Genomic DNA, 23718 nt, shown 5'->3' on the forward strand with positions numbered 1-23718 from the left:
CAAACCACATCACAAAAATATGAAAAACATAGATTTTATAGTTTATTAATTTAACCAGAATTATTTAATTTAATATTATCAATTTGATATATTAACATTAATTTTAATGAATGGAAATAATCATTATTTTCATATTAATTGATTTATGTATTGAGATATAAATAGATTTGAAATTATATGAGAGGGGTTTTCTTTTTCAGTATGGAAGAGATGTTGTAATATCTTATTTTATAAATATTTTGACTTAGTCATATTACATGAGAATAAAAATAATTTAAAATAAACAATTTTACTTGATAAAAATAAAAATAAAAATAAAAATAAAAGAATATTTTTATTAAAATTAAATTTGAATATGTTTATTTAATTAGTATATATTTATTTTAGTAAGTTATTAGTGGTTTTTTAGCTCCAGGTTTATGAGAACCCATGATATTCATGTGGAATATAACCTATATAAAGGAGGAAATTAAACTAGCCTAAATCCATCTTAACTTTGGATCTTAAATCTTTTGAGATGCAAACCCCTTTTATAGTAAAAAGAGATTTGATCCCTCTCCACTTGGTAGATGATGGATTTGACACTTGGTAGATCCGGAGTTAAGATGGATCTAGGCTATATTTCAATGAAACAATTTGTCATAATATTTTTATAATATCTTGAAATATTAGATTATGCAAATTAATTTTTGAAAGGTTTGAGATCAATTAATTATAGGTTTTTCTTGAATTTTATGTAAATACTAAAAGATAAAAAATAAAAGAACATGAAAATGTGCACACCATCCACATAAATGAACACAAGTTTTATCCTATGAAACCTCATACAAGAGAAAACCCATTAGAAGGTGAGACTTTTCTTCTTCTCTCTTTGTTTTAGTTATAAAATGCACATACCAAGTAAATCAGAACTAAGTATGAAGTTTCCTTTTGACATTATGACTTGGATGACTATTATAGAATTATCCTCCTCCTTTATTATGATCTCGAAATACCACTCCTAGATGTTTTTCTCATCTATGGAACAAATACAATGCAAAATAATGGAACCTCTCATCCTTCTAGGATCCACATATTTCACATAGCTCGCTAACCATTTAGGGTTAGGGTTTTGATTTTCTTAAGTTTTGAATAATCCTCAATCTCTACTAAGGCTTTTGGATCTTATAAAGTATTCTTGAAAGTATACAGATGGCTATCCCCACATGTGTAAGTAATGGGGATTCTAGTGACATCCACTCATACCACATGCTCAACAATGTAGGTCAACTTTTGGGATGCATAACTTTCACTTGAGTGCTCTGATTAAGATGAATTTTGCATTGTTGGAAATGTTTCGATGTGTAGATGAATGATGATGGTGTGGACATAAGTTATAGATGTTACAAACCCAAAAAATATCATGGATTCTTGGAAGGTTTTATATCCCAATTTTTCAAATTAAAATATGCCACTATAATCAACCCTGCATGCTAATTCTTCCAATTTTAAACCATATAACCTGAATTGAGAGAATAAATAGATAATATTGTAAAATTATTTTTTAATTAAAATGCAATTGGGTAGAAGCTTTGTATTTAAGTATCTTTATTAGTCCCTGCCCATGGCAAAGCATGGACTATATCGATTGCTGGAGCGTTGACCGATGATTAATTGATCGGTTGACCAAAAATTTTCACTTTGTTTCACTCTTTAACCAAAGTTTAGAATTGACAATTTCCTTTCACTATTTTTAACGAAAGTTTCAGATTTTCCCTCTTATTTCAAACTTCATGTGCCTTGATGCTATTTTTGCGCACACAAGTTATTTTATCCAAAGTTTCTTAAATGAAGGTTGGGGAAAGGTTTTTTATCCAAATTTTTTTAAATGGAGGTTGAGGCAAGTATTTTTAACCAAAGTTTTTAAAGGTTGGGCAAAGACAACGTTTGGGAGATTACACCTCTCACCGTTGGCTATGACCATTGTTTACACCTACCACCCTTGTTTACACATGGAAACATCTGAGATTCAAGCTCGGTTCTTAGCCCTCTACCTCTGCCCTAGTTGCATTTTTTTCATGCCCTCCCCAAGTGCGTTTCCTGATTCCTTCTTCACCATATTGGATTTCACATATAACCATAAAACCAGAGACAAAAGCAGGGTTCAACGAAAGAGAAGGTATTGTACCCCTAAACTTCACTTTCATGCTTGAGTAAGAACATTCAAGTTTCTTTATTATGAACAACGATTGTTTCTCATTTTCTCATTCCAGTTCCATATGAATTCAATTGCACAAATGTAAAGTAAGAACATATGCCCAGAAAGCCCGCCTAACTCATCCCATCTTCAATTTAACCCTTTAATATTTAATTTTATGGTTAGGGAAATTCTCGTGATATAGATAGCAGTAATATGATGAAATATATTATATACATAATAAGTTTTCCTTATAAGTAACACCTAGTTCCATTCTACAGATCCAAGAAGCCTTTGAGATTTCTATGGAGGCTACATAACACCTTCTCTATGTTCCATCAAATTCAAATCTTTTGCTTTTTGCAGATATAGTTCATACAAATACAAATAGTTCAACTTTTTTGCTTCCTACAAATATAGCTCATACATATACAAATACAGATACAGATACAGATGCATCAGGATTTGTAGAGTGAGTGTCATCAATTCCAAATCTAGTCATAGGCTAGAATTAAACCCTCAAAGAAGTCGCTCAAAAGTGTTCAGAGAAAGATCAACAGTGTTATGAGAAAAAATAGAAACCAACACAGTGAAAGAGAAAAAACAGAAACCAACATAGCGAAAGCTATTTCCAAATTTCAAATTTTAGCAATTATTCAAGTTATTCAATGTAGATAAACAAAGATAGAGCAAAAGTAGAGAAAAAATAAAAAATGTTTTTAAATTCAATCACCAGTTATTTTGTTATAATTGCCAAAAAGTAATAGCAATGCCTGTTTATATTTTCTAGGTTTTATTACCTATTTATACTTGCAAATCAGTTCAATAGGTCTAATGACAAGATTATATCCTGGTGTTGTTGTCGCAGATTACATAACATTGTGCACCTACAAGCTATCCCTAATTGCATTGTGCACCTGTGAGCCATCCCTAACTGCACAATGTTTTGTGTATGTTGTACAACTTATCGTTACTATTGAAACACACACAATCTGTATTACATATGGAGAGGTGCAACACAAGATGTAAAGACATTTAGGAAAAAGAAATTTGTAATTTAAAATTGCAAGAAAGAATAAGAATTTTTCATCTATCATGAGCTATAATCATTTTAAAATGTTAGTTGTTCATACCTCCATCATTATAATTTGTCGAACTAAACTCTTCCGAGTTGGCATAATGATGTTGCAACTTCAAAACACTATAAATGATATGAGCTTATTGTCCCTATAATAGCCATCAAAATATGTGTAACCATGTCACATGTCATTCAAAAGCTCTTTAATTCACATGCAATTGGCAATTGTAGGCCGAAGAAGGAGGTAACATTGCTTGATAAATATTGGCAGGAGAATTTTAGGAATAAAACCAGACACATCTTGAGAATTTTACAAAGCAAACCAAATATAGGGGCATGGTATGTTTCATCCAAAAAGTTATATATAGATCATTTACTATATAAATGAGTCGGAGCCCGTTTGAAGCCTGAGACTAAGACCACCAACCAACTAATACAGACTCAATTTACTCAATCTCAAAGCCTTCAACATATCTGAAACTTTCAGATAAAGTCTAAGGATTACATTGATTATATTCCTAATTTTCTTCAACGCCCAAGCAATTGTACCTAATTAATGACAAAGCATGCGCTCCTAATTTTTCATGGCTGAAATGCAGTCTTACGAAATATATGTGGTTGAAACACAACCTGAACATCTCAGGAAACTAGAATAAAACCAAATCAATATGCAAATAGTTGACAATTTGATTATGTCGTGGGAATTGAAGCCGACTGCCACATACAAATATGAGCTTTGATCCCAACTTGAGGATGCCACTAGGATATGTGGCCATAACAACTTGTAAAAATTACATGGAAAACAAAAAATAAGGAAGGGAGGTTCCAACAAATGTCAAATCTTTAGCCGAAATATTTTTTATATTTGTCGTTTTTTTATTATATATTCAGGCGTTGTAGAACTGTGGGGATGAAATCTTTTTTTACAGTTTTTGCTCATATAATGTATATTGCTCATACCATGGTAAACTAAAATCCTTTGAATAGTAGATCGTGACACTAGAAAATTTTGGACTCTGACATTTGAAAAAATCAAACTTCATACCGAGGAAATTAACATTTATTTACTTCAAAAATGTCTTGATATTAACATTTATTTACTTCAAAAATGTCAAAACAAACTTATGTACCAGTAAAGACTCCCGCTGCATGCAATCCTTGTTAAAACAAATATAAATATTTCCATGAACTTTTTAACCAACTGCATTTATTTGCATTTTGTTGAAGATATGTTTAATTTAATGACGTGTTAAGCCAAATTTAGCATAAAAATAATCTAGAGTAATAGAGAAAATGCATGGTATTTAAATTGTGTTAACATGAATTCAAGATATGGACCATGTAATGTGAATTGAGGGGATAAATAAATAATATTGTAAAGTTAGTTTTTAGTGAATGCAATTTCCTAAAGCTTTATATTTAAATACTCCTATTAGCTTTAAATACTCATATTAAGTAGTGGAAATCTTTCCACGGGATTTTTCACAAGCTACATTTATTTGTATTACATTGAACAAATATTTAGTTTAGCCATTTATCATGCCTCATTAGCCATGAGAATAGCATAAAGTACTATAAAAAAAAATGCATAGAATTAGAAAAAGTACTACTATAGGTTAAGAATGTGAAACATGTTATGTGATTTGACAAAATAAATAGAAAAAGTGTAGTCTAACTAGGCGAAGGAGTTGCCTGGAAAGTTATGGAAATTCCAGTCATATTTAGAGAAAATCTGGCAAGGATTTTTGTATATCCAAGTTATAGTTGTTAAACTTCAAAATTTTAGGTGTCTTAGACGTTTTTTATGGTTTTGAGTCCATTTCCACCATCAAAAACACGATTCAAACACTGCATCTACATGATTTTTTGATTTTTTTTTACCTGGATTCCAACCACTTTTAGCCGTCCAGGCAATTCCTCCACCTCATTAGACGACTCCAATAGAAAATATTATAAAATTAGTTTTTAGTTAAAATACAATTAGGTGGAAGCTTTGTATTTAGGTAGCTTTATTAAACTAGTCTTTCTTTGGGTTGTTTTAGAAATCACATTTTTTTTTTACACGTTAGATAGCTTTGTATTTAAGTATCTTTATTAAATCAGTGGAAGTCTTTCTTTGGGGTGTTTTAGAAATCACATTTTTTTTTATATGTTAGATAGAATAATTGAGTTAGTTATTTATGTTTTATTTTAATTTGGTGTGTTTAGTTAAATGTTTGTTTATTAAATTTGGTTAATTTAATTTTAAATTATTATTTAAAAAAATATTCATAAATAATTAATATGTATATTGTTATATAATCATAATGTGTTTAGGAAGATATTAAAAATAATTTACTCATTAATGATGGAGCGTGTTGTTAGGGTTTTGTCATGATGCTTTATGATGCTGGATGTTATTGTTGTGCCTAACCATTGACTCTGGCCAAGGGACTAGTGAGACCCCACTTGCAAGCATTGAAGGGAATGGTTGTGTAGGGTTCGTTTTTTAGGCAGAATAACAACCTTTTCTCCGTAAAGCTCTCAAGGAGGTCATAGAAAATGGGGGGATTGAACCAAAAGATGTGCATGTTGCACATTCCTGCTCCAAGTTTGACCATGATGTTAATAGAATCTATGGGGGAACTTTAGGCGACTCCAATGGATGCCTCAGCCTGTCGATGTTGGAGTGGGAGAAAATCAATTATGGTATTTTTTTTTTTCACCTTCCTATATTTCTATATTTTTCTCCCAGTTTTTCCTTCTTTAAGAAAAATACTCTGTTCCATTGTCCCTTGTGTCTATGGGGCTTTTGCAGGCATGCGACTAGCCTATTCTGACCCATAGGCTTTGTGTGGTGTGACCGCACCTCCATAATTTGCGCTGGAACATTTTTCAAATCTTCATTACGAATATCAGTGGAAAAAAATATTATCTTGACCAAAGTTCAACCTCTCTATACTCACTCAAGCAGGCCATTCAACATAAGTGGGGTATACCTTTATGTTTTCAATATCTATAATTTGAAAGGAAGGTTTTATTTGATTCTTCTTAGATCAAAGGCTACAATATCTTAGAAGATTCAACCATCATCCGGAACACAAGGCTTTGTGGGGGTACTATTGATGCAAAGAATATTAATGGGACCCATGTGTCTTTTGAGGCAACAATCCAAGGGAAGGCTCCAACATCAACAACTCATATCCAAAATGTTCCAAGACCCTATATTGTAGAAAAAATGGAGAAAGCCACTTCTATGGAAGTAAATCTTCCCGAGGCATCTAACCTTTTATTTGTTATACAAATTAAAGAAATTATTTGCAGATTTAATGGTTTTTGGCCTAAACTTGAAGCTTTAAACTATGAAATATGACAGTTTCTTATGCTCAAAGGGTTTTTTCATAGTCCAATTTGAAACACAGAAGGATATGGATTATGCTCTTAACAAAGGGCCTTGGTTATAGGGTAGAGCCAGACTATTCATCACTCTATGGTTCCCAAAATTTGATGTCAACACTATGGTGATCTATACCATGCTGATATAGGTGAGGCTTCCAAACCTCCCCCTTCCTTTCTAGCATCATAAATTCCTTGAAGATATAGGTAACACTTCGGGAAATTCAAAAAAATGGATCTGGAAATAACAAAAACTAGTCTTTTTATGTATACCAAAATATGTGTGGAGATTGATCTTAGCAAAGGGCTCTCAGATCATATAAATTTTAAACACAATAACTTCCATTGGTCACAAGTTCTATATTATGATAACATGACATTATGATGTTGTGTATGTTTTCAAATACGACATTTACATAATTCATTCCCACAAGAAAAGAAGAATCCTAAGAAGAAGAAGAGGTAGTCCAATCAACCAAAAAGATGGAAGTTCAGAGAGAAATATCCCTTTGAGGATGAAGAAGAAGATAATAAGGAAAATTAACCTAAAAAAGAAGAAATTAATGATATGTCCCAATAGAAAGGCAAACTGAATGGGAATGCTACAATTTAGCTAGGAACTTTCACCATTCAATAGAAAGAAATGGATCTTAAGCACTCTTTGTCATTGGATGGAATCAGGGGCACAAAAAGGTCTCACATCTCTGAGAGCTCAAATGCTAACAAAGGAGTTCCTCAAGTGGGAAAAGGATTGGCTTTGGTTCTAGTTGAACCAAATCTCGATGGATGGAAAAATGTGCAAAAAAGGAAAAACAAAAAAGAAAAGATTAGTACTAGTTGCGAGTCTTAATTTTCTTTACATTTTTGTTGGTGCTTCCCGGTTTATGCTTTCTGGTTCTTAGTCATTAAAAGAACCTATATGTTACCTTTTGTTTCTCTTTAGCTTCGTCTTGTATCTTCTGACTTCTATATGCATACACATTATGTGTATCTACAAAATGTAATTTTTATTTTCATTAATAAAACTTACAATTTATTTTCTAAAAAAGAAAATTATAATGTTTTTAGGAATTTGATTTTGATTTTATATTTTATTGTTTTATAAAAATAATTAAAAAAATATCATCATATTTTTAATTGCAATCAAAATTATATTATTATAACATTAATTTTAAAGAAACAAGTAATATTAAATTATCATTATTAAATCAAACCATAAACAATATCACTTATAATTAAAAAAAGTGTAAAACAAATTGAATTACATTAATGAATAAACTCAAGTTCATTATAGTTTTATTAATCTTTTTCATAATAAAGTTATTATATATATTAATTACTTCACATTTATATTATTTATTCAACACTTACCAACTCTACTAGGGTTAGGGTTTGATTATATAAAATTTCCTAAAAACTTTGTTTATCATTGGTGGCTAGCATCATCCAGCAAGGAGACATTTTATACTTTAATACTATCGCTTTAGCTACATCGGATTTAATCTATGAGTGCCCAAGTGGGGAGGGGTGCAATCCTCTCCTACAAAAATGCAATGACCAAGATGAAAATTAATGAAATGTAGGAGGATTTAGAGCTACAAATGGAGAAGGAAATACATGAGATAATATGATTCTTGGAGCATAATGGGAATTACATTTCAAGAGAATATGTTTTCCAAAAGAAGAAACAAACCCCAAATATAAGGTTTGGCCTAACAAATTGGAAGGATACAAACAATATATGTAAGATCACACCCTCATTTGTAAGTTTATTGGGATATGACCTTTGAGAAGGGTGTAGTAAAATGGATTTATAGTAAATGACAACCAAAAGGTGAAATTGATTTGGAACCAGGGGCTAAAGGATTTTTTATGGTAATCTTCTTCATCGTAGAAGACAGGGCTTGATTATTTGAAAAGGATCCTTATTTTTTCAGCAATGCATGCCTCTTCATGAGATTCTAGGAGGAGTGATCGTTAGAGGAATTTTGATGTAAAAAATGGGCCTCAAAATTAAAATGTACAACAAAAATAAACTTTATAAGAACCAATAGGATTTAATATGTTGATGTAAAACATAAGGGACAATTCACCATTTTTGTAGTAAAAGGGTAAAAAAAAAAAAAAAAAAAAAAAAAAAACTACATTTTTAACTTATCTCGCAATGATTTTACGCAAATTTTGAGCGGGAGCACTCGTTGGATGCAAAATTGAATTTTGCATCCAAGGAGTACTCATGTTGCATACTTTTGATGGACACTACTACATGAAAACATGTGTTGCAATCATGTTTGTTCATGTATTTCACATTTTTAGTGTAGTAGGGTCCACTGAAAGCATACAACATGGGTACTACTTGGATGTAAAATTAAATTTTGCATTGAACAAGTGCTCTCGCTCGAAATTTGAGTACAATCATATGGAGATAAGTTGAAACTACAAGTTGAAAAAGTAGTTTTTCCTTTTTTCCCTCCAAAAATTGATGATGTAATTTAATATTATTTTATCATTTCCACTTTTATTTTATAATATTCCTTAAGAGGCCCATTTTAGATAAAAAAATCTCTCTAATGATAACCGAGAAAAGAGCAATTTTTAGCAACAACAATGTGGGTAAAACCTTTTACAAAGAATTTTGGGACCCATAAATTCTCAAAGGAATTACAAACTTGATTGGATCTTTTTTGAACCTATTGAATGTCACTAGACATGGATGATACACTTCATATGCCATAATATGTTTGTACATGAACATATCCCAACCTTTAGGAGAGTCCATTGGAATTTCCTACTAGGACAAAGTCTGGTGTCAACATTTGGACTATGAACATGTTCCTTTCTAATGTCAATGATATCATGAGTATGGCTACTTATTATGATATTTCATAATCCATCAAGAAGAACTGTGGGAAGAGACCCAAAAAGTTAATTTTGAAGGTTTTCAAAAAGTTATAATCAGATAGAGAAACCCCAAAGGACAATCCATCCAATCAGAGACTAAAGTTATCCCAGTGGAAAATGACTATTCAACACTTATAAATTTCGATGAAAATATTGAGGTTCCTGAAGATCTTATGAATTTGGACTCCAATGTGGAGGAACCTCAGACTAAATCCTCCCCAAATAGAAAGACCCCAGAAGCTTCCCCAAAAATCCTAGATCCAAAAAAGATACCCATGTCAGATAAGGTAGAAATGGATGCGAAGGAGGATACTTAGATCTTGAACAATGACAAACAAATTTTGGTAACTCTTCTCAAGGAATGGGAAAATAAGGATCTGAGCACCATTCTAAAGCACCATAAATTAAAATATCATCAAATTTATCTTAGATTGAAGAATTAGACTAAAACATTAGATAGAGAGGTTGGATTGGTAACCAAGGGTTTTGGTGTACACACAAAAAGAAACAAAGGCAAAGCTTAGATGCATAAGGAATTTAAGAAAATGGGCAATAGTAGTACTAAAGCTTCAATCTAGATAATCGGTGATCATTGGGGAATTGTTGAATGTGCTCTGTAACTGGACCTTTTTGTTGAAGATCTACCAATTGACTAAAGAATGTTTTGTTCTTAATATCTCCATAATGTGCTATCAATTCATCTATAAAAATAGTCCAAGATACAACATAATATTTTTTCTTTCACAAAGCCATTAATGCCATACATGTTGGTTATGTCATAAAAATATGGATGCAATATTTACCTTTTGTAAGGATACCACTTGGAGTATATCAAAATATTTCTCTATTTGAAATATCCATGTTACTGGATCATTACCATCTTACTTCCTCATATTTATCTTCATAATGTAATAGTTCTTTGGTGCTGACTTGAACTCTTGATGATGTGGATCGTCGCTTGAAATTTCATGATTATAGTTATGTAATTCAAGATTTGTGCTCTCCAATTATGATAGCATACTTCTGATATGAGATTGATTCTCAACAACATGATTCTTCTTTTGTTCATGATTTCCTTAGATCTCCACATCCCTTTTAGAAGCCTATCAAAGATAATATTTTCCATGGAAATAATGGATTTTTGTATTTCTTTCTTATTTTCATTCATCTTCTTTTCTATTCCTTCCTTATTTGTATTCTTCTTCTTTTTATTTCTACCTTATTTTCATTCATCTTCTTTTCTTCCTTATTTCATTCATATTCTTTTCCATTTCTCTTTTAAGATTTTCTTGAGAACTTTATAAATCTACCTTTTTCAACATACTACCATCCATTTCATTAGCTTTCTTCTCTAATAAAGATAGCCTAAATCCAAAGTCTTCACTGTCTTCATGATTCAAAGACGAGCCTTCTATAAATTTAATTAGTGTAGTATATTTCTGTGGAGGCATGTTGGAAAATAATAATTTCACTCCTCTTTATCACAACTTTCAATCACCAAAGAAAAAGGGATCTTCTAATCAATAGTTAGGTCACTAGTAAGTTACGTACCTTAGTTTGGAGAAGAGAAAAATGGGTAAAATTTTGTTGATTTATCTCTCATGGATTTGAAAATTTGATCTATAATACTATGTTATGTCTCTTCTACAATTCCACAAGTGTGAAATGAATTTGATGTGTCATGTAAAAGTTATGTAACTTTCCAAAAAATTTCTTATTTTTGGCCTCTTCCCATGAGAAAATTTTTATAGTGTGTTGTGTGTACAATTATTCAAATATAATTATGAAGTTTTTACTTGAGGTACTTCTGTATGTCTCCAGAAATTCCCGAAGATTTCATAGTCTGAAAATTCCCAAACAAGAAGATATAACAAAAATACTAAGTAGACATGTTTAAAATTGATTTATGTATTATTCACAAACCCTAAATTCCATAGGGTATAACTTTGAAATAATTCTAAAAATTGAACAAGATGTTCTTCAATTTTCTCCTCAATATGGTTCGAGTTTCATTGTTTGAAACCCCACTAAAGAAAGTTTATTATGAAAATTTCAAATTGACCTATTTGAAAGTGACTTCGAGAGAATTAAGGAACCAGAAATTCCCTTGAGCATATATCGAAAATTATAGTGAACCATGATCTAAAATTTGAGCTAGATGTTATCTGCAATCTCGCCTCAATATGGTCTAAGTTTCATGGTTTGAACCCTCATGAAAAAACGTTATAGTGAAAATGTTGAACTAACTTGTTTGACATTGATTTCATGAGGATTTCGAAACCCTAACTTCCTTAGAGAATATCTTTGAAAATATGGTGAACCAAGATCTAAAATTTGAGTGATATTTTTACTAAGATGTCTTCTCAATATTCTCCAAGTTTCGCTATCTGAAACCTCCCAAGAAAAAGTTATAGTAAAAATGTTGAACTAACCTTTTTGAGACAAACTTTAGGAGAATTAAGAAACCCTAACTTCCTCGAGATATATTCTCATTATTCTCCAAGTTTCACCATATGAAACCGGCCAATTTTTTTTTTTTTTTTTAGTGAAAATGCCACAATGCCATTTTTGAAGTAGCAAACTCTACGATCATGAGCTCTAATACCAAATCTTTTATTTTGTTTTTTGTTTTTGTTTGTTTGTTTGCTTTTTTGTTTGTTTGTTTGTTTGCTTTTTATTTATTTATTTTTATTTTTTATTTTTTATCCTTGCATGTTAAAAATGATAAGAAACCAATAGCTATAGTCCACTTTGAGGAAAAACCCCCATTTTACAATTAATACAATGTCCAAGACAATATTTGATGATTCTATGACTAAGTCTCCTTAGTGTATAATAGGAGACAATGGGTGCAATTATAAGAAAATGGGACCATGAGGAGTTATATTGTACATAACAATATAAAAATAGAAATATAATGACTCAATAGCTCAGACTTACTAAGGTGTTTTAGTGTTAACATGGGGCTTATATACGACTTAAAAATTCATGTCAAATAATAATATAGACAAGAATTTTTGAGTAATTTGAATTGCTCTCTTTAGTGGCTTAGTCTTTTTTTAGTGCAATTTCATCTCTCACCTTTATTGTTATCCAATTCCTAGTGTAGTATTTATTACACACTAGATCTTGTGCTTGTAATTAAAATATTACAATAACCATCTAAAGTAGTGACATGATTTCCTATGACTAAACAAGCCTAGATCCTTCTTAATTCGAGTTTATCAAGCATTAAGAGGGGCCAAATCCCTAGAGCTACTAGTTGTTCTTCAAGTTTTGCACTGCAAAAAATATTTTCACCTCAAATGATTTGATACATCTCAATGCTTTGTAGATTTTAACTTTAGAAAAATTTAAATTGGTTTACTTTATGAATAAATAATAACTAAAATTTCATTAAAAAATAAAGATAAAATTATAAAATAATTTAAAAAATATATATTTTTGGCAGATTAGAGGGAATTAGAGGGAATTAGATCTATTTTAAAATAGTAATAATTGGAAAAAAATATATATAAATGATAATGAAGATTATTATCATCACTAATCACTAAGACCAACGAAGCTTTCATACCAGATTAACTATGCAATAATATGTGACACAAGATTGACAGGAAAATATTTAACCATCTCAACAATATATTCATCGAGTGATATCAATATATAGTACGTGGATGCAACCATCTCATTAATTGACGTGTTTCGACATATTGATAACTCATCAATATATAAGGATGAAAACCCATAAAAAAAATAAATCTTTGTAATTGCTTATAGACTCGTAAGCTAATACATTAGTAATAAATAATTTCTCCTTAAATAATTCCATGATACATATCCATTGAAATATATTATTTAATGCTAAATTTACATAGGTTAGACAATGTTGACAAGGAGTAACAATTGACCCTAAGTATAAAAAAATCAATTACGACTTGAATGGAGGTTTAATTCTATTATAGTTTATTTATTTGAAATAGAAAGTGACATGTTTAATATGAAGTCCATATCATGTATTAATTTTTGTCTATTAATTCGATGTAGATCACATGCTTATTGAAAGGAGTTTTCTCCTCCCCACCCTTAAATCATTCTTAGTCATTTCTATCGACCAACAATATTAAGAACACTTATATATATACATATATATATTTATATAAATTTGTATTATAAAAGTTATAGCAAAACGGTAGACAATAGGGTACAAAAATAATTATCTTGTTTTTTCAAACATGAATGGCAATGCTTCAAGAGTTGCGAAATAAAAATTGAAAAAAAACTATACTGATTACACATCTCAGTGATTCCTGTATGAAAACTTATAGGTATATAATGTAAAAAATGCTCCCTATATTCTAAGTGTTTCACTTAGAATAGAAAATTATCTAAAAACATGGTGATTATTGGCTTATTTCTTCCCATGGTTAGTAGGAAGGGAGTTTTGATTGTCACGGTCCATACCCTCCAACATCTGATGCAATGAGTCTTTATCCTTTGGACCTACCTCAATAGAGTTTGTGGACATTTAGTGGTTAGATTTTATAAGTGTGAACCTTGACTAAAGATGATAGTCAACATTAGAGAAATTTTAAGGTCTAAAATGAGATTTATAAGGAAAATAATAAAATAATAATTAAAATAATAAATAGAGATTATGAATTTTCGAAGTTTGAGAGATAAAAACTACTTTTTAATCATATTTTTTATTGATCTCATAAATTTAGTCAAATTTAGGGTCTAGGAACATGCCGGATGTGGAATTAAATTCTATATTCAATGAATACACATTCTAGATATTTTTTTATTGACCCATGTTGAGGTAAACTAGAAATATAATTGAAAAAAATTAGTTCTTTTTGTTTCCCTCGAAAAATATTTACCTCAATTTTTCTTGAATGGTTCCTCAACATGTTACACTTAGCTTGTAGTTCAACAATTTTAAACTTTTGTTGTACAAGGATATTCATAATTATAGCATTTGATGAATTTCACTAGTGTTCATTCTTGTGGACCTTGGATGTCACCAAAGAAACATAAGATTTATTAAATAATGTTGAGTCCTCATGTGTTGTTAAAATCCTATTGAATTCCTATGCTTCCCTATAGCCATATAAATAATAAACCTCAGAAAAAAATAATACCTTAGCTTGTTTGATGTGTTCCAAGACTTAAATCGGTGCAAAACAAAAAGTTCCCAAAGAAATCCTTGGTTCTAGAACTTAAAGGGAGAACCCCTTTTCCACATATTAATTCCAAATAACTAGATTCTCCAAATCCATGGATTAGGAAAATTGAAAAGCTAGGGCTTAAAATAAACCAAAGAAAATTTCTCAATAAAGAGATATTAGGGAATACAAGAAAGCCAAGTGATTTGGTGAACCTATGCCAAGAATATTATATAAGAACTAAGATTTTTAAGGGCATATCAAAGCAATCAAAACCACACATAAAATATGCCCTTCAGGGGAAAAAACTAATACATGAAGGAACATTCTTAACAACTTGAAGCAAATTCTCATAGACTAAAATACTAGAGGACCAACCATAGCTCGAGATAGTGTCTTACTAGGATTGGTTGAATGATATTCATTTGTTCGACCTAAAAACCATCTTTCTCACTATAAAGCTTCATCCCACCTTGCTAAAATAGTCCTTCAAAGATGGGTTCAAGAGACATAATAACCTTAAATTCATGCATGCAAATGAGGGGAGTGCATGTCCTTTTATATCTAGCCTCCTTAATTGAAATCCAATTGTTGTGTTTGATGAACAAGTGGATATTACTTACATCATTAAGTGTCCTTATCTTCATGACCTTGGTTTTCTAAGGAATTGGGTGAAATCCCCGACATTCCTTTTCCACATGACTCTTGTATTAAAGATAACTACTTCATTAACCAATAAATTAGCTTAATGGTTGTGTACTCAAAATATTTGGTAAAATGAGGCTTTATGTAGACTACCAATCTCCATTTAGACTCGGGCTATGTCTGAAACAAGTTTTCTATCTAAATTATTGTGCTTGAGTGTTTGATGAAACCAAAGAGTTTGGTCTCACTTCTTTTGCTAGAAGCACACTTTAGTAAATAGAATAGGGTTATAATTGATTGAGTAACCTTTACACAACCTTAAATATATGTTTTTTCTATATTTCCATCGACATCCAAAATGAACTCCCCCGCCCCTTACTTGCATGGTATTATGACATCAATTGAATTGTATTTTAATTCGTGATTGTTGAAGTACTAAAAGGTTTACAACTCAATTATTATTTTGTTAATAGAGCCATACTTAAAATGGTTTTAGTTTGGTCATGGAACAAACACTCTTTCTACTTGCATTTAAACAAAAACAACTAAATGATGCAATGGAACACTTACTCTTATTACATTTTTTAATAACTTAAAATGAAAACAAAGTATTCTTGATCTAACTTAAGAGTATTATTTTCTTACGAGTATTCGAAATTTGAGTAAAATACTAGGGAGATAATTTGAAAATACGAGCTGAAAAAGCAGCTTTTATTTTTATTTTATTTTTTAATATGTTTACCTTTTTACTGAAAAAATGGTGAATCATCCCCAATGGTTGACATCATCGTCTTGAATCCTGTTGGTTCTTATAATGTTCATTTTTATTTTGAGGCCCAATTTAGACCTCAAACTTTCTCTAATGTAACATTGTAAGATGAAACCCACATTCTTAACCATTAAACCCATCTAATTAGTTAATTAACTATATAATAAAAACATTTTAAAATTTTAACAAAATAATTTATTTATAAAAAGAAAACTAGAAGTTGTCACAAATAAAAAAAATGAATTAACATAACTTTACATTAAAAGATTAAAAATAAAAAAAATAAAAGTGGACTCCATATTTTTTTTTTGTCAGTAAAAAAAAATCATTAATTCATCAAAAAGATCCATCTTGTAGACCGAATCACCTTTTCTCTCTCAACTTCACTTTGACTAGATTTTTTAGCTAGGAGAACATCACAGAAGCAGAGAAGGTATTGTCTTTTTTTCACATGAACTCCAATGGTAAAAAATCCATACAACCCAACACATGAGAAAAACCAAAAAACAACCTACAAAAGGCATTTATAGAGGAGGATTTGGTGCATGAGAAACACATTGTCCCGTAGGGTTGCCATAACCTTTGTGCACATGGAAATCAATGTGAACTAGCTGCACTTCATTTTCATTGAGTCGCTCACTAGTTTGACACTGGCTCTAACAAATAGAGGCAAGGCAATCCAAAATTTCCCCTTGGATGAATTGAACATCGTTTATATATGTAATCGTTTCATTATGGCCTTCATACTGCTACTCATGAATGACATCGAGACTGGCCATAATATCTCACAACTGGTCGACAATCGAGGCAAGCAAGGGTGGATGCACCACCCAACCTGTTGACTAGGAACAATTGTGGGAAACCTCACCCTCCTCATCCACACTCCCCTCCACATCATCGTTCCTCACCCCAAAGTCGACCCGCTACCTAGGAAAACCCCTATGGCCAACACGCCACTGGGCATGACCCCTCTGGTGTTTAACAGTAATTGTGTCAACTTTGCACCAAATAATAAAAAACTAGGGGCTCCCAAACCACACACCCTCTCCTTGTTGTTCCAGTACTTGAGAGGGAGCTCACCCACCCACCACACTCAATGGCCATGATTATTTCCGCCCCACCAGTTATGACTCCAATTGACACAATCCTCAACTATAGACCAACGAAACAAAAGGGCCTCCCAATTTGGATGCCATAAGACCCCCCAATGACACTAAGCCTCAAAGTAGCACCCTCATGAGGAGGAAAACTAGCTAGCCCATTCCCACAATGACTATAGACATTGATAACAAGCTAGTGATGACCCAAATTACCACCACTCTTCGAGAAAGATTTCTTTACAATACCTCTAGTGAAATAGGGCCACACCATACCACCTCATCAGATACCCATGACTAGATTATGACTTAGAGAGGAACCTTCGCAGTAAAGAAGTAGGACCAAAACCACCATACATTGACCAGAAGTAGAAGATGAATGGTAATTAAGACTGAGGAAAATACCTCCACTTACCAATATTCCAACAAAGGCTCGAGAATTATGACTAGGGCTGAGCAATGTCGCTTGAATTTGCACTGTAAATGTTTCTTTTAGTGTTGCGGCCCTATTCTGCGAGCAACCTCGACACGTCTCTCCTGGATTCGACACCATTTGGCAAGTCATTCGAACAATAACTGCACTGTACACATACCTCCCACAACCATACTAGTTCAAATTCATGCCACTTAAACCAATGGGCATGCACAAGCAATAGGTTTGTGCACACTTATTTAGGTTAAATTGACTCACCCTCCCTCCCGTACAAGGACACCAAATATTGCTAAGGACACTAGCCAACTCGAATATATAATAAACCAATGCCTTCTCGATTCTTCTAGTTGAACTTCATTGCTTGGCTTGTTTACCATCAGAATGTGAGCAGGCCTCATTTGAGATTATTCCACATTCCGGGAGCCAGGTCTCATACCGCCTACTCACCCACTCCCATCGAGGTAAAAGTGGACTACATCTTCAATAACATGGTTAAATTAAATAAAAATAAATAAATACACATATATGTAGACACAACATTTGGTATATGTGTGTGAGAGAGAGTGAATGACAACATATCAAGCAATCAAAGAGATATCAAATTTATTAATGTACATCTATATATATATATATATATATATATATATATATATATATATATATATTTATTTATTTATTTAATATAAAAAAATTAATATATATGGCATGTAATTAAGTGAAAAAAATTACATATTAAAAAAATAATATCTCTGAATACTTAATATCTAAATTTAAGATGAATCTAAATTTGTTTTGAGTTTCCTTATAAACTAGGTAACCACTTGATATTGATTCATAAAAAAATTATATTTCTTATCTATTGGCTTTCTAGTAGGAAGACCATAACATATTATAGATACAAAGTTTATGTTTGACCATAACATAATATAGGTACAAAGTTTATGTTCAAATCATTAAATTAACAAATATGGCATGGAAATATAATAAGAAATGTTTGATAATCTCTTTGGAGATACTAATGTCTATAACCTGTACAAAGAGCATATTTACTAATAATACTAGAAAATTAAAATTAATCATTATGAATATATCTGCTTGAAAAAGAGTCCAAATATAATGCCTCTAGATTTTCATTATTCTCCACTAAGGCTAGAAAATCCAGATGTACTATCTTCTTAGTTAGAAGAGACACCTTATTGTTTAATTTTTGCACTTGTAGTTAAAGGACATCAATGCATACAAAAATTCTATAATAAGCTTCAATGATCTCCACCAACACTTTATCCATAATTATCTTTATGTACCTATGAAAAGTGACAATATGAAAATACCTTGTAACAACCAATCTAATTTTAAAATTAGTTTTCATTAGTTTTCTTTGTTTTGGGATGAAGCCTGGCAATAGTTGCCTCACTTAAGAGAGAATGAACATCTTCATGATTTGCAAAATTTTACAAGTGCTTCGGGGGAAGAACACGTTAGAGATCTTTCGAAATTAGATATTTTTCCTTAGGCTTGGAGGCTATGGAAGGATAAAGAAGATTGGCCAAGGCCTTCTCAAGATTTGCAGTGGGATCTTCTTCAACAAATATTGCGGGAACGAAAGATTCATGTTAACCAAGAGAAATTTGTACTTAGGTGGTGGAAGAGATAGTAGGGTTCTTTTTCATTAAAGGAATCTTATGAAGTAATCACAATGGCATGTGGGGATGATATTTGAAGAAATATTTGGTTTGGAGTCCACTAGCCTAAAATTACCCTTTTCCTTTGGTTGCTTGCTAGACAACATTTGCTTGTTTGGGATCGATTTAGTAGGAAGGGATATTTTGGACCATCTCTTTCTTTTCTTTGCTGTCAGTAGGATGAAAATTTGGATCACCTCTTCTTCTATTGTCGACAGGAAAAACAGGTTTGGTTAATTATTCATTCTATTTTTGGTTGTGATATTCCCGAGCACGAGAATGTTAGTGTTCTGATAATAGATTGGGTTTATCAGAAGTTTAAGAATCCTATAGTCAACAAACCTAGATTCTTGCAAATGGTTTTATTTTATGGAATCTGTGGAAAGAAAGGAATAATTTGATTTTCAGAGAGAAGAGTAATTTTTTTTTAATCATAAAGGAGTTGATTCTGTCAAATATCTAAGAATCCCTTCTTTTTATTTCTTGGTCCTGTGATGATTGGTAGGTGGATGGTATTGAGGGTGAAATTCTGCAAGCAATAATATGGTATTGCAAGTAATAATATGGCTAAATTTTTAGCATTGGAGTATGGTATCCACATTGCCATCAGGGCAGGTTTTTTCTTACTTCAGGCAGAGGGAGATTCAATGATTGTCATTCAATTTGTTAATTTTTTTTTTTTTAAATGGGAAAATTCCATGGAAGATAATTAAAAGTTGGAGATATGAGGGGATTGTAGGAAATAGTAAAGAATTTCTTTCTAAAATAGAGTATGTTTTTGTCCACCTCACTAAGTGATCTGGAAATAAGGTAGTTGAATTTTTGGTGAATTTGGGTTGTCACCTCAAATATTTGGATTTGGATGAAATATGGCCCCCCTCTACCTTAGATGGAAATCTAGCTCCTATTCAAAACTTGTTGTATTTGGATTACTTAATTCCCAATGGGGGTGATAGTGGGATTTCAATGGACACATCAGTGGGTGTGCTGGTGGAACACCTCGTTCATTGTTGAGGGCGGATGGCTAATGAAATTTATTGCTCATACATATGTTGGTGTTACAAGCTGAGAGACATGAGGTGTATTAATATACTAGGTTGTATGAGGGGAGGTTGTGGTATGATTTAAAGGAGTGGCGAGGATTCCTCGTCGTCCTCCACTAGTGTTTTCATTTGTTGTGGCGAAGGGTGGTTTTCTTTTCTCCTTACACTAGTGTTTGAAAGATGGTAGAGTGTCTCAATTGAAGTGTGGGTGCCCTGGTATTTGTTCTTGGTGGTTTCTAGTGCCAATTTTTTTGTGTGACTCTTGGGGAGGTGCCAACTGAGCATTTTGGTGGCATCCCCTCTGCTCTTTGGGATATAGTATTGGGTGAATCTTCTGGTATCTTCCATTTCATCATGGTACTAGTGTGTATCACTCTACCTTTTAATTATTTTGGGTTTTTATTTTTGGGATTTCAATGGGTCTATATATGCTTGCAAACTCACTTTTGGGTCTTTGGCATCCCTTGCATACTAGGTCTGGGTAACTATGTACAATTGGGTCTTTCCTTGTGTTGGTGTGGAAATTGGTCTTTCAATGTCTACAATTTTTTGTTGTTCGTTGGTGGATGCTTTCCTGAGTCAATTGATATAAGGACCTTGGTGGATGGTGGATTCTGGACGGGTATTTTTTTGCTCTATAAATCCTCCCTGTCCAATTTTTATGGCCATTGTCTCCAGTCTTGTTCACGTATTTTTAAGGTGGGTGAGTTATCTTTATGGGTTATGACTCTTCATTGTGGGGAACTGAAAAATATTTTGGGAGTTGGTCCTCTTGTTTAGCCTATAGGCAATGATATTATTATATTTTAGTCTAGCTTGGAAAGATTTCTGCTTCCTTCCTCCAACAGTTTCATTGGCTGTGGGTTGTTGAGTCGGTGTCATGTGTGTCATTTTGCTTCAGTCCTCATGCCTCCAGTGACAAAGGATGAGCAGTCACAGAGGAGGTTTTAGAAGGGTGTGCCCATTTTCCTGTGAATCTATGACCTATGCTTTTGATGTGGTCCCTCTGGAAGTTTGTTGAGAGATTATTCCAAAAAGTAAGGAAGTTGGTGACCACCCTTATTTTTTAGATTCAGAATTGGTGTTTGAGGATGAGAAGTGGTGGTCAACTCCTGACAGATTTCGTCAATGGATGTGGCATTTTCTGAGTTCCTTGGCTATTAACCAATAATTCATGAATCTGTTACATCTTGTCGTTTGAGACAAATAGGTCAAAAAGTACAATGTTTTCTCTACTTAGGAGGATCTGAAGTGTATGCTTTGTAATATACAATTTTGCTTAGACAATGTTGATGCTCGCTTGCAAAATATGGAAGGTTTATTTCTTAGTGATTCTAAATCTGGAGATTTGTCAGGTCCTCTAGTGAATGATAATACTCTGACTCCTACCATTCTCTCCTTAGACCATGGGGAGTAACACATTGCTGGTTATCTGGTTCTCTAGTTTTGGATGGCACTTGAGAAGTTAATTTGGTTATTTCATCGACAGGATGGTCTAATATTTGGTTTGATGTTTTTGGAATTTTGAAAGCATACTCAAGGATTCATATGCACAATTCCTGGTTCTCTTGTTCTAGGTACTCACTGTTACACTTTTCCATAATGGTGAAGTGCTGGATGTTTATTGTGTTGGAGATATGCGTGCATGTTGCATACAAATGGAATGGTTGTAGATTGCATTATCTTTGGTACAATTTGTTGGATGGATTAGTGCATTTGGATTTCATGTTGAATGGTTCTATGCTTGTCACTAAACTTATGTGTTTTTTGATGTTGTCTTTCCTTCATATGGTAGTAATGCAATTAATTGTTGGGATGTTTTCTCTTTGGTGTAATTTCATGACTTTTGGAGATGGATATTTCTGCTTATGTTTTGGATAAGTAGGGATATGTCTTATTTGTTATTATTCTGGTGAACAAGATTGTGTCTATCTGGAGTTCATATGGCTATTATGCCCAAATACTTATTTAAATATCTATTTTTGGAATGAAATACAAAGAGCCTTATTCACAAAATAAAAAAAAAAAAATGAAAAAAGTTGCATTAAAATAATTGCACCAATAGGGGCTTTACAACTTAGTATAAATGTGTAAGCATTAGAAGTTAGATGTTAGATGTAAACACTTTTCAAATTCAAATGTTTTATATTGTAATTTTGTTTTATTAATAAAATTATGAACAATTTTTTAGATAAAAGAAAATCATAATATATATATATATATATATATATATATATATATATATATATATATATATATATATATATATATATATATATATATATATATATATATATATATATATATATATATATATCACATTAAAATATATAATATATAAATAGTAATAAATTAAGATCCATTTTATCATATAACTTAAAATAATGATTTTGTATCCATATTTAAATTTAATTAATAAGCATATACAAACTTAACAATGACAATAAAGTTACAATATAATAAGATTATCAACCATGGATATTCATCCCCACTTTACCATGAATATTATTAATTTGTAAATAGGCTTTGTTACAATACGATGGGCCAATACTATGACTTAACAATACCACATGCCCAAAAACCGTAACTCATTTCAAAATCAAAATAATTCATAAATATTTAATTTTAATTTTAATTTTATAACATTTTTTAAATTAAATCTAAAAAAAGTATGAGGGAGATGTTGTAGTGGTGTAAATATTTATACACTTTTACATGTGGACCCAATTGAAAAAGTAATAAAAGGCTAAAAGTAATATACAACCCAATATGGGGGAGGTGTTGAGTGTAAACATTTAAATGTTGGCTAATTAATGATAAAAAAAAAAGTAAAAATCAATTTCTTATGTTATAATTTTGTTTTTATTAATAAAATTACAAACAATTTTTTGGATAAAAGAAAATCATAAAATCACATTAAAATATATATCATATAAATAATAGTTATAAATTAAGATCTTTTTTATCATATAAATTAATAATGAGAAGAAAATGTTTATGGAGAGTGTTAACAATGGTTGAAATGTCCTACTTTTGGGGTTAACCCTTCATCCATCATCACACACATGAAGCAAGAACATAATCATCATGGGCATGAAGCAAGAAACTTTTAACCATTTTTTAGTAAACCATGATTATGTAAGCATATTTACTTTTAACTAATAAGCACATAAAAACTTAATACTTACAATAAACTTACAATATAACAAAATTCTTAATCATGAATATTCACCCTCATTTCCCATAGATATTATTAACTTGTAAACAAAATTTGTTACAATACCATGTCTTATCAATACCACATACCCAAATACCATAATTCATTTCAAAATCAAAATATTTTATTTTAAGTTA

This window comes from Pinus tabuliformis, chromosome 7, assembly GCF_031772625.1.
Source record: "Pinus tabuliformis cultivar Carrire ecotype Pingquan chromosome 7, CPIR1, whole genome shotgun sequence".
Lineage (NCBI taxonomy): Eukaryota > Viridiplantae > Streptophyta > Pinopsida > Pinales > Pinaceae > Pinus > Pinus tabuliformis.